This window comes from Danio rerio, chromosome 4, assembly GCF_052040795.2.
Source record: "Danio rerio strain M-AB ecotype USA chromosome 4, GRCz13ab, whole genome shotgun sequence".
Taxonomy (NCBI): Eukaryota; Metazoa; Chordata; class Actinopteri; order Cypriniformes; family Danionidae; genus Danio; species Danio rerio.
The window spans coordinates 44,074,761-44,089,175 of NC_141024.2; the positions used below are offsets into that span (position 1 = coordinate 44,074,761).

Below are 14,415 nucleotides of genomic sequence, written 5' to 3' on the forward strand. Positions count from 1 at the left end.
TCTGTTATACGTCGGCAAATATGCCACACGCGTGATTTTTTTTCTCAAACCAGTTCAGCGCAAACCACGCCCCTACGCTAAAACCCCACCCCGCAGCTGTGACACGCGCGATTTCATTGGGCAACGTTGTTACTTGTCGTCTGAGAAAGAAGTTCAGAGTGCACATCAATCAAGTTCGTCTCTAATGGATCTATCGTTGACAAACGGTAAACACTTCTTGCTTAATAATGTTTAATATTAATAATTTATTCATGGAGATGTGAGTTGTATGTTTTTTTTATAGTGTTCATTTTATTTATTTTATCTTTATTTTATCATTTTCGATCGCCCTCAGGAGAGTAAGTTACGATTGTAGTCCCAAAGACCAAGCTGCGGATCTAAAGGTAAAAAATACATAGTTTTTTTTATTTAACACACAAATTACAAATTTAGTACACACAGTCTTTCAAAAATCTGGGATCAGCAAGGATTGTAATTTTGTTTATAGAAGGATGCTTCAATTAATCCAAAATACAGAATTAAATAAATGCTGAAGTTAAAATAATGTGTTTCTTATTGACTGAAAACTAATTTAATTAAACTGTTTCCAACAATGATAATAAATTAGCATTTATAATGATTTCTGAACTATGGTGTGACACTTAAGACTAGAGTGATAATGTTGATAATTCAGCTTTCACATCGCAGGAATAAATGATCGATTTACATCAAAATATAAATATTACTTAAAATTTTATTAACATTTCACAATAATGCAACTTTCTGTATTTTTATTAAAGTGAATGCAGCCTTGATGAGCAAAAAAAGCTAATATGGATCTCAAACGTTTGAACAACATTAAAAGATTTATAAATAATATAAATTATTATTATTACTTTTATTGTAATAAACTTGGCTTACTGTAAAATTTTGGGATTTCTCAGTTAAAATGTTTATGGGTGAACACTCTTTCAGGTAAATTATTTCTACTTTTACAGAACTGGTTGCCTCGAGAATAAATACCACTTCTGCACCTATCGCTTAGGCCGTACAAACAGTAAATCACATTTGGGCCACACATGTTTTGAAGCAATTCTAAAAAATGCATTGAGAGATTTGGGGAGTAAAGGAATGGATAAAAAAAACTTAGTGAGTCTTGAGTAAGTTGGAGAGTGGCAGTGACAAAACCTAAAAAGGGACAATGTCAAATCAGTTCATTCTTTGTTACACTATATATATGTAACACACTGAAAATAACTTTACAGTAAATATTGTAAACATACATAGTTCTACTGTTCAAAAATTTTAGATTCTTCACACAAATTGAGATGTTTATTAATATATTTTGCTTTAGTGTGCCAGTTAGAAATCTCAGTTAACATTGACTTGGTTAATGATTTGTAATAGTCCAGTGAGATTTTTACCCTTGTGATGGCTCCAGTATTTGTATAAACTTAGGACAGGTCATATGGATAGATGACTGGATAGACAGATTTTCATATGCACAGCCACAGTGATTCTGAAATCATATAGTCTCAGCCTCAGACATCATGCCAAGCAACTTCTGATGCATATGGCACACTTTTCTGGAAACCTTTTTAAAGATCCTCAGTCGTCCTCTGATTAGTTTAAATATACATGATTTCTGTGAGTTGACAGACCACCTAGAAACAAGTCTGTGCAGATAAAATAGCTGCAATGGTTATATTGATGACAGTCCTTATTAATAAACATATAACTTTCTGAGACATTTAGTGATTTACCGCCTGCATGCACAGCAAATTTTAGATAGTAGATTTAACTACCTTGGAGTTAAAATTAACACTCTCTCAGAGTTTATATGGGAACCACTATAAGTGTTAAAAATAACACTTTTGAAAGTGTTAACATTGTCAACACCAAGAGAGTGTTAATTAACAAACTCTTATTGTGTAAAATATCTGTTCAATTTCCGAAAAAATATCAGCAGCTGTCGTTGCCAGAATCTTTTTGTGAAAAACATGGAAGTTTTATATAACTGTATAAATTTACAAAAAATAACCATATTTCATGAACTAATACATTGTTCATTTTACAAAATCATAGCTTAGTGCAAAAAAATGTAAAGTCTTTAGATGCAATAATGTTTTCATGTGTGATGGCAAGTAGCAAACAGATTTTGACTGCATTAGTAACTACACAGTTACCTTTAAACAAAAGAAGATGCAGCATAACATCAAATACTCTCAGTTCATCTTGGACTTGAACAGAGACGCTATTATCCTCCACAATGGTGACACAAAAACCGTTTTGCTGTTTTTCTTTCTTTTTTTTCATTTTTAGATTTTACGGAAAAATACCAGCAGCTGTGGTCGCCAGTAATCTGCTGTTTTTCACATTCATAAATTCAGTTTACAGAATATTTCACATTCAAAAGCACATTCAACAGTCTGTATTTTTTATCGATCTCACACTGCAAATTTTAGATTTGGTAGATTTAACTACCTTAGAGTTAAAATTAACACTCCCTCAGTGTTTATATGGGAACCACTATAAGTGTTAAAATAACATTTTTGAAAGTGTTAAAATTTTTAACACCCAGAGTGTTAATTAGCAAACTCTTATTGTGTAAAATATCTGTTAAATGTATGTCAAAATACTGGCAGCAGTGGTTGTCAGTAATCTGCTGTTTTCAACATTTTACATTCATAAATTCAGTTTCCAGAATATTTCTGTTAAAAACAAATCCCATAGTCTGTATTTTTCATTCGAACACACTTAAGCCTTAAATTCCAGAGCAAAATCCTCACTAGTGTCCTCACTACAGAGGGCTGAACACTACAGAGGGCTGACAGTGATGAAGTTAACGAGACAATAAAGTGTCTAATTAAAGGAGGATTGAGAATTATTGATGAACAACTGTTAACAGCAGAATCACTGAAGGACAGAAAAACACAAGCCAAAACCAAAGATGAAATCAACTGAGAAAAAAAAACTCTAAATAAAATAATAATCAATAAAAATAAAACAAATTACACAATAAAAATGTTATTTTTCAACATCTTTAAAAAAAAACTCATCAAATTAAACAACTTATCATGGAGCTTCACCTATTACTGACCAGTGACTTTATTTCTGTCATGTGAACAAAAGCTCTTAATGAAGTTTCTGTTGTTCATTTAAAGTCACCATGATGGAGGACAGAGTCTGCTTTAGTCAAGCTCTTCAACTTCTTACTATAAATGACTTTTATTTTGGCTGCTATAGTTAGTGTTAATTACACTATTTAAACATATAGCATGGAAAGCCAAAAGAAAATTAAAGTGTCAGTCTGAAGAGATTATTAATGATAACATAGCCATCCTTTCCTGCTTGTTTTCTAATTCAATATCATATTAATTATGTGTGAGAAATAAATGATATACAAAAATGAAACCACTGAAGCTCCAATAAAATAAAATAAAAACAATATTTACAATGAGAATGTTTGATCTATGGCAAACCTTAAAAACACCCAGACATCAATAATTAGTCTTTGAATCTCAATGATGGTGACAAACAAAAAATAAAAATCAAGTAAAAAAAACACTCTACTGAAATATCACCTCCCAAAAACAACACAAAATAAAGGAAAAGAAAGAGATTGTAAGAACATAAAGCTGCATAATTTATTCATGCTGCAATGCATGCTGGGAGCTTTGTACTATGCTGGCACCCAGCATGCATTGCGGCATGAACTATGCAGCTTTTTTTTTTTAGCAACCACGGTTGAGGTTCATGTCCTGATTCTTGATACCTGTGTGTCATAAAGAGCAAGCTGGAGCTTGAATGTTAAGTGCATGACACTCTAATTATTAATTGCATCCTAATTGTTTGCTGAATTTTCTATGAAGAGCAGCAGACTGCCAGTAGTATTGTCCCATGCAGTTTAAATACAACTATATTTGCATATTTTTATGAATCAACTTAATAAACACCTGAAATTAAATCTATAACAATTAAGCATAAACTGTATAGTTTCTCTTGACCTTGCTTGCTATAGCTAATGAGTTTTAGAAACACGGCTATAGCAGTCAGAGAAACATTAGGATATCAGCGTAAAGCTTCAAGAGCTCAAATAAGCAGCCTCTGATCTCTATGATGGTGAGGTCAAATGAAATATTTTTAATAAAAAAATATAAACCTCTGTTCATTGTCAAATATTCTTACAGAAATTAAGTCAAACTGTAATCAGTGAAGCTGCTTATGCTATTATTTAATGGAGTTGTTTAATGCTCTGTTTTAATTCAGTTGGTTTGGTGTGAGGCTGTGTCTGTAGTTTTATTTCTTCCTTCAATTTCTTCTTCCTTCAGTGATTGTGCTTGTTAACAGCAGGTGTTCAACAGCAGGTGTCTGAATTCACTTATTTGTGGTCATTCACTCTGTCTAGTGGACTAAACTAATTGACTAATTTAAGGGCCAGGTGAATGAGGGTATGGTGAGATTTCAGACACTCTGATTAGTTTCTCAAATACAAGGGTTTTCTACATGTTACTCTGTATGACAAGGAGGCAAATAAGCTTCTAACGCCGAGAGGGTTATTTTACCTTTATCTAACTCTAGAATTTTAACACTTTACTCTGAATTACCACAACACTTGAAATTTAACACCAATGAATTTGCTGTGTGCTTGTCTGTGATGATGGGCATTTATTCATTTGATTTAAATGCTAAATAATTAAAAGTATCCAATATTCACTGCATAAAAGCTTTAACTCACGATATTGACAAACTTGCAGGTATGCTTGTATATATATATGTGTGTGTGTGTGTGTGTGTGTGTGTGTGTGTGTGTGTGTGTGTGTGTTTGTGTGTGTGTGTGTATATGTATTTTTTTCTAATGGCAGTGTAAATCTTCAAATATTCTGTCATTTTGGTCATTAAGATAAGAGAATGACCATTCAAAGCAGCAACTGTTTTTTTATTTGTGGATACTCACAAAAACAACAAAACCTTGCTTTTATAGAACAAAGTAAACTTTCACTCACTTATCTCATCTGAGGTGATCTTTAGGTAAAAATGCTTCATTAAAATAATGAATGAATCTGAGAACAAATGCTACATACATGTCCTACAGATTTCCTGTATGTTTTGTTGACAGATCATTTAGAATACTGCTGCATCATTGTTGTAAACGTTTGAAATTTCTAAATGTAAAATAAAAATATCTAACATTTCTGCACACTTAAACATTTAAACATTTATATTTTTTTCTGTGGGCTCATTAAAGGTGCCAGCACAATGTTCATGTTCGATCAGGCATGGCTTGTCAACAACGGCTGTCCAAAAATATGCTGTGGGGCAAAAATGGTTTGCACTTTGGTAAAGACTGTAGACAAAAGGGGAGGATCAAGTAGGTGAGTTAGAAATGTCAAAATTGTACTAATATTTTTTTTTAAGTTTCTTTGTGTAATTTATTTTTATTTTTCAGGAACAATGATTCCCATATTCCCACTTACTCAACCTCTGTGCGCTTGTACAATGTGCATTGAGGCACAAGGTTGTAGGGGTCACTGTAGTTGCCACCACTGCAAGAGTTAACGCTGTTAAGATGCCACCATGTCAGAGCCTGAGCTGCCAGTTGCCACCAGAGCTATTGATGCCAGATTCACCAGAGTTACTGTCAACAGAACCGCTCACAAAGCCTCAAGCACATTCAGACCCATTCCAGCAAAACTGCCAGAGCCCGTGGTGCTAGAGCTGGCAGATCTGCTGCTGCCATAGCCAACGCTTCCAGAGCCACTGATGCCACCAACTAAGCTCCAGGATTGGCCACCTCTGCAAAAGCCAACTAGCCTATCAGAGCCACTCTACCTATTTCTAAAGTGAGGACAATTTATGCTTTATAAATGCCTAATAAATGACAATTAAAGGCTCAGTGTCAAATGAACAGTACATCTTTGTAATCCTATCTAAAAAATAAAATTACTGTAAAGTTTAAACATTGCCGAATAACAGGAGTGTCAAAATACGACATAAAATTGGATAAAAAAACAACAACAATATAATAATTTAACAATATATTATGATGCAACATTATAATGTTATTTAGCAAAGTTTAAACTGTACGGTAACTTTATTTTAGTTAAGATTGCAAAAATGTATTTTTCATTTGATACAGATTCATTTATGTATCTTCAAATGATAAGAAATAAATCAAGTCGTGTTTTTTCCCCTGTTTAGAAGATAACTGAGCCTTTAATTGTTATTTATAAGGGATTTATAAAGCATAAATAGTCCTCACTTTAGATTAGGTCACAAAACTGGATGAAGTTAAAATACTAAAGCATTTATTAACATACAAATTAATTATTAGTATATGCCTGAATAATAAGATATATAAATGTTAATTTGAATGGTTTATTATTTACTTATGCGTTCTAAATGATCTTTAAAAGCCACAAAGTACTCTCAAATAATTGGTTTGTAAATGATACAATACTTAAGTATTGAAAAAATTATTATTAACAAAGTATGAAAATACAATCATTAAGCACATTATAGATGTGCTTATAAATCAAGAATAGAGCATTTGTATCTGTAGTTACAAACTGCTTACTAACTTCTGTTAATGTAGAGTTAATGCTTAACAAATGATGAATTAAATTTGCTAATGCTTAATACATTATTAGCGTGTAGTTATTATAAAGTGTTACTAAAATGGGTATTGTTTATTTATTTTTTATGGGAGGGCTCTAACAATGAATATTATTGCTGTCCAACTGATTATTCTCATTTTCTGGTCATTAAAGGAAAAACAATAGGCACTGTGAGAGGAATCATATGATCAATTTTAACTTGTTTTCAGCATTAAATGAAAGCCTTATTTGAAAGGCCTGCAGAACATATGTTGGTCTCATTTGCAGTTATTAAACATTCAAACTCTGTATAGAAACAGGTATAGTTCAATGTACTTGTGCTTCAGTTGATTTTCATCTGATATGCAGATTATGTGCAGTGTTGGGTAAGTTACTCTGAAAACGTAATTCATTATTGAGTATTACTAGTTATAATTTAAAAATAAATACAATTGTATTTTAAATTACTTTTTTATTCAATTTAATTAAAAACTTAATTACTCAGTAAATCATTTATTACTCAATATTATAAAAGAAATATCCACAAATCATTGACAATATAAATAAATAATTTAATTCTTTAAATTTGAGTCTAACAGGACCTTTTAGTTTCATTCAACATTATATATTTCAAATATTTTCAAATTTGATACCACAAATGTAACATTCTTTAATTAAAAAAATGGGTTATTTTGCAAAATATCTGAAATTTGACAACAAATTATACACATTCCTATCCCACTTCTCTGAATTAATACAAGATATTGTCAGAATAAATCTTTCAATTTAACTATTTTATACTAGACAACGAAAGATAAAGAGGTTATGTTTGCATGCAGGGGCTGTGTTAAATTAATAATATATAAAAATGTTTTTTTAAATAAATATTATGTTTGTGTGTTTTTTGCTGGTTTCTGTACTTGAGTAAAGTTTTCTCATTGTTAAGATGATGTTGTGTGTGTGTTTACTTCATGTATTTTTGGCACTATTTTTATTCATTAAACACAGCTTTTTATATAAGCTGTAGATTGTTTGTACTACGTTTTATTTCATACACGCACTTTGTTAACCTTTCGTATTTTAGGTCTTTTATTAAAAAATAGTTTGTGCTCGCTGCCATTGTGATAAAGCTGGAGCTGCTGGACCAATGAAATCGAGCCACGGACGTGACTCACAGCAGCGGGGTGGGGTTTTCGCGTAGGGGCCGTGGTTTGCGCTGAACTGGTTTGGGAAAAAAAATCACGCATGCCACACAGTGCAGACGCTCATACTACTGAAAAAGAAGTTACCTGACTGAGAAAGGTATAAATAGAAATCGGAGCCTGCTCCAAACGACCTGGTCAGCCCCAAGTGGGCTGTAAAAACCTCCTGGAGATTTCATTCATTTAATGTCTGGTACAAGACACTGCGTCCAACCAGTTATGTTTGAATGTCAAACCTACCCCAATCCTTAAACCAACCTCACAGTTTCCTGCTGTGTTTTATCAACCTCCCAACCTACCCCAACTCTTAACCCAACCTCACAGTAACAAACCTCCATGTGGGTTTCATTGATTCAATGTCTCGTACATGGCACAGAATACAACCTATCGCAGTTTATTAAAATCACACCTACCCCAGCCCTAGGCCCAACCACACAGTAACCTGCTGTGTTTTATTCAATTTTACTCCTACCCCAACCCTAAACACAACCTCAGAGTAAGCAGTTTATATATTTTTTTTATTTTTATGAATGTCTACTACAGCTACATCAATCGCAAACCCAGCCTACGTGCGGTATAAGTGCCTACCACTTAGAGGTCATCCAGCCGACTTGCAGTGTAATCTCCTCCACTTGTAGGTCTCTGAGCTGCAGCAACACCTAAGGGCTCTGACACACAGACACAAAAGAAACCATTGCTTTTAACCTCCTCTTGGAGAGGAGAGAGTCTCCGACCCTGGATCTCAGGTCTTCTATGGAGGGACTGTCAGGAATCCTGTAAGAGCATCCCATCCACACAACCTCTTGCCATAAAAACAAAGCAGAATGTGTGGTGAAGGAACTCCGGGTTGACAGAGCCTTGTCCTTGCTTCAAGCAAAGTGCTAACAAGGTGCTGAACAGAGTGACGGTGGCACAAAAGGTTAGCGCTTATGACTACGGATCAGAAGATTCTCGGTTTACGGAAACCAAGAAACTGTGTATGAGAGAGTGCGTAAGTGTATGAGTGGCACTTGTGCAAGCGGAGCAGGGACGTGCCAGCGATTAGAATGAACTGGAGTTTGTGCCAAGACTGGGTTTCAAGTGTGACAGTTCCCATATGGTCTAGCGCAGTGGTTCCCAACCTTTTTGTCTGGGGCCCCCCCCATGAACAAATACAAACATTGGAGCCCCCCCACCATATAAATACACACGCACGCACACACATATGTGCCGTATATATATATATATATATATATATATATATATATATATATATATATATATATATATTTACTGTATGTGTGTGTTTATGTGTATTTAGATAGGCTTTGTCTTATCTTTTCTTGGCTTTTCTTCGCCTCTGAAGAATCATTGCATTGACGTTTCTCTGCCATTTTTGTTTTGATTTTGCCTTTACGAGAAGTTGGACAAGCACATTGCGCAAGTGAGCAAAATGTAAAAAATAATTTAAAGTTATTTATTTTAATTATTTTTACTATTATGTTGGAATTTTAAGCATGTGTGTTGATTTTTTTTGGTACTTAAAAATACATATATAATAGTAGGGCTGATTTTGTGAAAAATCATAATCACAATTACTTTGGTCATAATTGTAATCACAATTATTCAAAACGATTATCAGTTAAAGTCAAAATTATTAGCGCTCCTAAGAATTTTTTTTTATATAAATATTTCCCAAATTATGTTTAACAGAACAAGGAATTTAACAGTATTTTCTCTAATATTTTTTTTTCTTCTTCTAGGCTTATTTGTTTTATTTTAGCTAGAATAAAAGCAGGTTTAAATATTTTGAAACCTATTTTAAGGTCAATATTATTAGCCCCCTTAAGCAATATATATTTTTGATTGTCTGCAGAAGAAACTACTGTTATACAATGACTTGCCTAATTAACCTAATTAAGACTTTGAATTGCACTTTAATTTGAATGGTTGTATTTTGAAAAAATATCTAGTAAAATATTATGTACTGTCATCATAGCAAAGATAAAAGAAATCAGTAATTAGACATGAGATATCAAAACTATTATGTTCAGAAATAAGTTTAAAAAAAAAACTTCTTTCCATTAAACAGAAATTGGGCAGGAAAAGTGTTGCTAATATTCAGGAGGGCTAATAATTCTGACTTCAAGTGTTTACATACAGTTATTTTCCACCCTGCAAAGGAAAGAGAAATAAATACAATAGAATAAAAATATAAAACAAACTGTGCTTTAAGCATCTCCACTGTAAGAAAAACACTTTAGCTACAAAAATCCTTCAGTCAAGAGCAGAGAAACATTTTCTCCTTGTTTGATTAATCATAAAAACAGGCAGCAGCAGGAATATTTTGCGCTTTCTCTTTAATGGTTTCTCTTTCACGTCTTTTAAACCTCAACTCGTTTGTTTATTACACAAATGAGGGTTAATATAAATAATCACTAAACACCGCGTTTTGACACCTATTTGACCATCAAAGCGCTCACGTTAAGATGACTTTAGATGTCTGCGCTCCTCTGCTCGTCTCAGTGTGCGAATGCTGACTGGCCGCATGCTTCTGACTGCGTGTGCGTGTAGCACACACACACATAGGCACGCGGTCTTTCGCAACACGTGTACAACTGGAAAGGGGGCGGTATATGATGCATATAATCGTTTATCTTGATTAATGCTTTTTTATAATTGTTTGAAATCGAAATCGCATTTTGGATTAATTGTACAGCCCTATATAATAGTGGAGCATTTTATGCCTTTTTCTACCTCAACACTTATCCTCTCCCGCGCCCCCCTTGTGAACTCTGGCGCCCCCCTTAGGGGGGCGCGGACCCCAGGTTGGGAACCACTGGTCTAGCGGTTAGGATTCCTGGTTTTCACCCAGGCGGCCCGGGTTCGACTCCCGGTATGGGAAGGTTTGAGTGCTTTTGCTTCTGTCCTTTTTGGCCAGCGGTCGGTCTGCAGCTACCTTATAGGATGTGGTTGTGGAACTGCCCCGTAAGCCTTCGATAGCTCAGTTGGTAGAGCGGAGGACTGTAGGTGGGATGATGGCAATCCTTAGGTCGCTGGTTCGACTCCGGCTCGAAGGACATCTTTTGCGCTCAGAGCCGCTTTCTTGCCTTCGGCAAGTGAGTTAACCACTCCTCAAAGTTCAGCATGGAGGTGAAAAGGAAGTTGCCTGACCGGGAATCGAACCCGGGCCGCGGCGGTGAGAGCGCCAAATCCTAACCACTAGACCACCAGGGAAGGTCTGCGTAAAGGTTGGCCTCAAGTCTAGCTGTGGGCCTCCACCCAGGTGTGCTGCAGCTGCTCTGACAAAAATAACTAACGTTTGCAACCTCCTCCTGGAGAAGAGAAAGTCTCAGAGCCTGGATCACAGTTCTTCTTGGGAGGGACTGTCACATGCTCGATGTAAGAGCATCCTATCGACACCACAACTTGCCATGACAACAAAGCACAGCATGCGTTTTAGGAACTCCATGTTCACCGAGCCGTGTCCTCTTTCCAAGCAGCATGCTAATGAGCACTGCTGACGTGGACTGGGGCAGGGGCGCAATGGATAACGCATCTGACTACGGATCTGAATATTCTAGGTTCGACTCCTGGCTGGCCCATTCAGGATTTTTTTGCGTTGCTCTCAGTGCAGTGCGGTCGCTGTTTGCCCCTGCCTGAGATGTTCGGTTCTACTCTGGAGTGAATCGAGTTTCTGGGGCCGCCAGCACAGAGCCTGTGGGGTGCTCTCCTGGGTTCAAAGGCTGCCCCAACTGCTCTAATGTCTTGGTCCTGTACATCCCTCAGGACTTCCAGAAGAAACCAGTACAGCCACTCTCCTGGGAAGATGGCAGTGACAGCTTGTAGACCAAAATGTTTGCTGTGAGGCTAAGGCGTTCTACTGCAGCACAGACACGCATTCGAAAAGCAGACAATATTCAAAAACAAAGTGCCAACCTAAAACAAGATTGCAGTCAAAATGACCACCTCAGACAAGTGTGAGCAATGTTTCAGTCTCTGTTATATGTCGGCAAATATGCCACACAGTGCAGACTGGGCCAGTGGCGCATACTGTCACCTGTAAGTTGTGGTTATTCTTGGTTACACCGGCCAATCACGTTCTGAGTTGGAACCAAGATTTTTTTTAATTCTTGGTCATGCTGGCCAATCACGTCCCGAGCTGGAACCAAGATTCACCCTATTCTTTGTTACGGCAGCCAATCGTGTTCCGAGTTACAATGAACGCTATGGCCAATCAGAGCCCTTATACCATTCAATATTTGTACTGTTATAACAGATTTCGTTGCAGATTAATTCGGACAACAATTGCAAACTAAGTATTTTTATAACAAGTTGGTTTAAATGAATAACCATTACAGTAACGTTAAATACTACACTGTTAAAAATTGTCCCGTTAAAAAACAGTAAAATACTGCCAGCTGCAGTTGCCAGCAATGTACTGTTATTTTACAGTATGTTGCTGTAAAAATACATGGACTACATTGATTTACACAATACTCAAGTGAACTCATTTTGCTCACTGAAAGCAACTGCCTCAACTTGGTCAACTGCTGAATGAGTTTATGAGGTAATGTGCTATATATGCTTAGAAGCATACTTAAAATGATAACTTATTTTAGTTAATTAGAAAAGTTCGGTTTAACTCTAATTTCTTATTTTTCACAACAGCACACATACATGTAAATCTGGAATCACCAGTGAGATTCTGACTGCATCAGCAACTAAACAGCCGCTATCTTTAAATAGAGAAACATGCAGAATAACATCAGCAGCTCATTGTTCATCTTTAACTCATACACTGGCTCTACTATCCTCCACAACGGTGACAGACAGAAGAAATTAGCTTCAGGTCTTACAGTAAAATACTGTTTTTTCCTTGATTTAACAGTAATCTACTGGCAGCTGTGGTTGTCAGCAATCTACTGTTTTTTTACAGTCTATTTCCCTAGTGTAAATTAACAGTATATTACTGTTAAAATACATTTTTACACTGTGTTTTTACCTCTCACACCTTTAACCCTTTAAACCCCAGAGCATATACTTCAGTTTTTATTGAAGTGTCCACACTACTGAGTGTTCAAGAAACATGGAGCAAAGCTAAAGTAAATTCATTAATTAACTGACTAATTAAATGATAATTGAGGATTAACAATGAACAAATGAAGAAATACTGAAGGGAAAAAAACAAGAACAGAACATACAAAACTTTAGTCACAGCTTTATAATGAAATAACCTGAAGAACAACAAATGATTAGCGGATGATTAAACAACTCTACAAACATCATCACCAGCTACACTTATTACTTAATACATGTATTTTTGTATAACATCTACTAAAGTTCTTCTTGAGAAAAAAGTTAAAGTTTTACGTCACCATCATGGAGAACAGAGTTTGCTTTAGTTGGGCTCTTAGCCCTGTCATTTTTAACATTTATATATCTTGGCTGCTGCAATTGTTAAGAACTTAGTTTATAAAGCTCCTTTGTTGAGGCAAGCCAGCCAAAAACCTAAATAAGATCTGGTGATGTTCATGTTGCTATTAAATGACAGAGTCTGTTCTCATTTTGTATAATAAAATTTACTGCTGCTATTCAATGTTAAATCTATTGTTTTACATTATATGTCTATATATGGCAATGATTTCTGGAAGTTTTTAAGAATATCTTGGACAATAACACTGCTCTATGGTGTAAATCGCACTCAAAGAGACATCAATAATCAGCATATGAACCTCAATAATGGTGAAAACAAATTTAACAAAATTTAACAAAATTAACAGTTTAACTCACAAACAGGCAACTGAAAGTCTAAACATAAACAACAGCAGAATAAAACACAAATAAAGAAAACTGTTAGACCATTATACAACATTTATTTATACCGCAATGCATACTGGGATATTTGTACAGTGCCACTCCCAGCATGCATTGCAGCATGAAACATTTGAGATGTTACCATTGTTGAGATACAAGGTCAGATTCATGAGGTCTGAGTGTGTCCTTGTCATAACTGAACTGTTTTTGTATGTTATTTCTTAACTGTTAAGTAATTACAGAGGTATCTTTTCTGTTTCCACTTCTCATTAATTAAGTTAATACCTGCAACTAAGCATAAAATCTATTGAATGAGGCCCTTCTTCCAGATTTATACCAAAACATTTATCAGAACTAATTTCAGACAAATAAATTTCTCTATTTATTGACTTCCCAACTTTATTGCTATAGTACAAACGTTTTGTAAACTCTGTATTCAAGCAGATGGAAAGTCTTCTTAAATGAGTTCAAGGGTGAAGAGCCCAACTAAACCAGCCCCTCACTCCATTACGGTGACACAAAAAACACCTTAATTTCTGTTGGATCTCAATGAGAATATTATGGAAGTCAAATCAGTCAGTAATAAGTGTGTGTCTGCTGTTGTTTGTGGAGTTGTTTAATGATCCTCTGCTGAGACTGAAGCTGTTTTATTTTATTTGATTTTATTTAATGTTGTAACTCAAGTCACTGTTTGTATTTTTTGTTTATTTTCTTCAGTAATTGTGATTATTAACAGCAGGTGTTCATCAGTGTCTGAATTCACTCATTAGTGTTCATTAAAACTGTCAGGTGAACTATATTAGTTACCTAGTGTATGAAATAGTGAACAAGGACACAAAGCG

At 35.2% G+C, this 14,415-nt stretch overlaps 1 long non-coding RNA gene and 1 other non-coding gene across 2 annotated transcripts; both read left to right on the top strand.

Moving 5' to 3' along the window:
* The first annotated feature begins 160 nt into the window (after positions 1-160).
* On the top strand, positions 161-7,114 carry LOC148681148 (uncharacterized). The gene is made up of 4 exons (XR_015942861.1): positions 161-206; positions 335-383; positions 5,228-5,354; positions 5,429-7,114. It is a non-coding gene; the product is annotated as an uncharacterized LOC148681148 (long non-coding RNA).
* Positions 7,115-10,749: 3,635 nt separating this feature from the next.
* Positions 10,750-10,836, top strand: trnay-gua (transfer RNA tyrosine (anticodon GUA)). Its single transcript is given in 2 exon segments — positions 10,750-10,786; positions 10,801-10,836. It is a non-coding gene; the product is annotated as a tRNA-Tyr (tRNA).
* Positions 10,837-14,415: the final 3,579 nt, after the last annotated feature.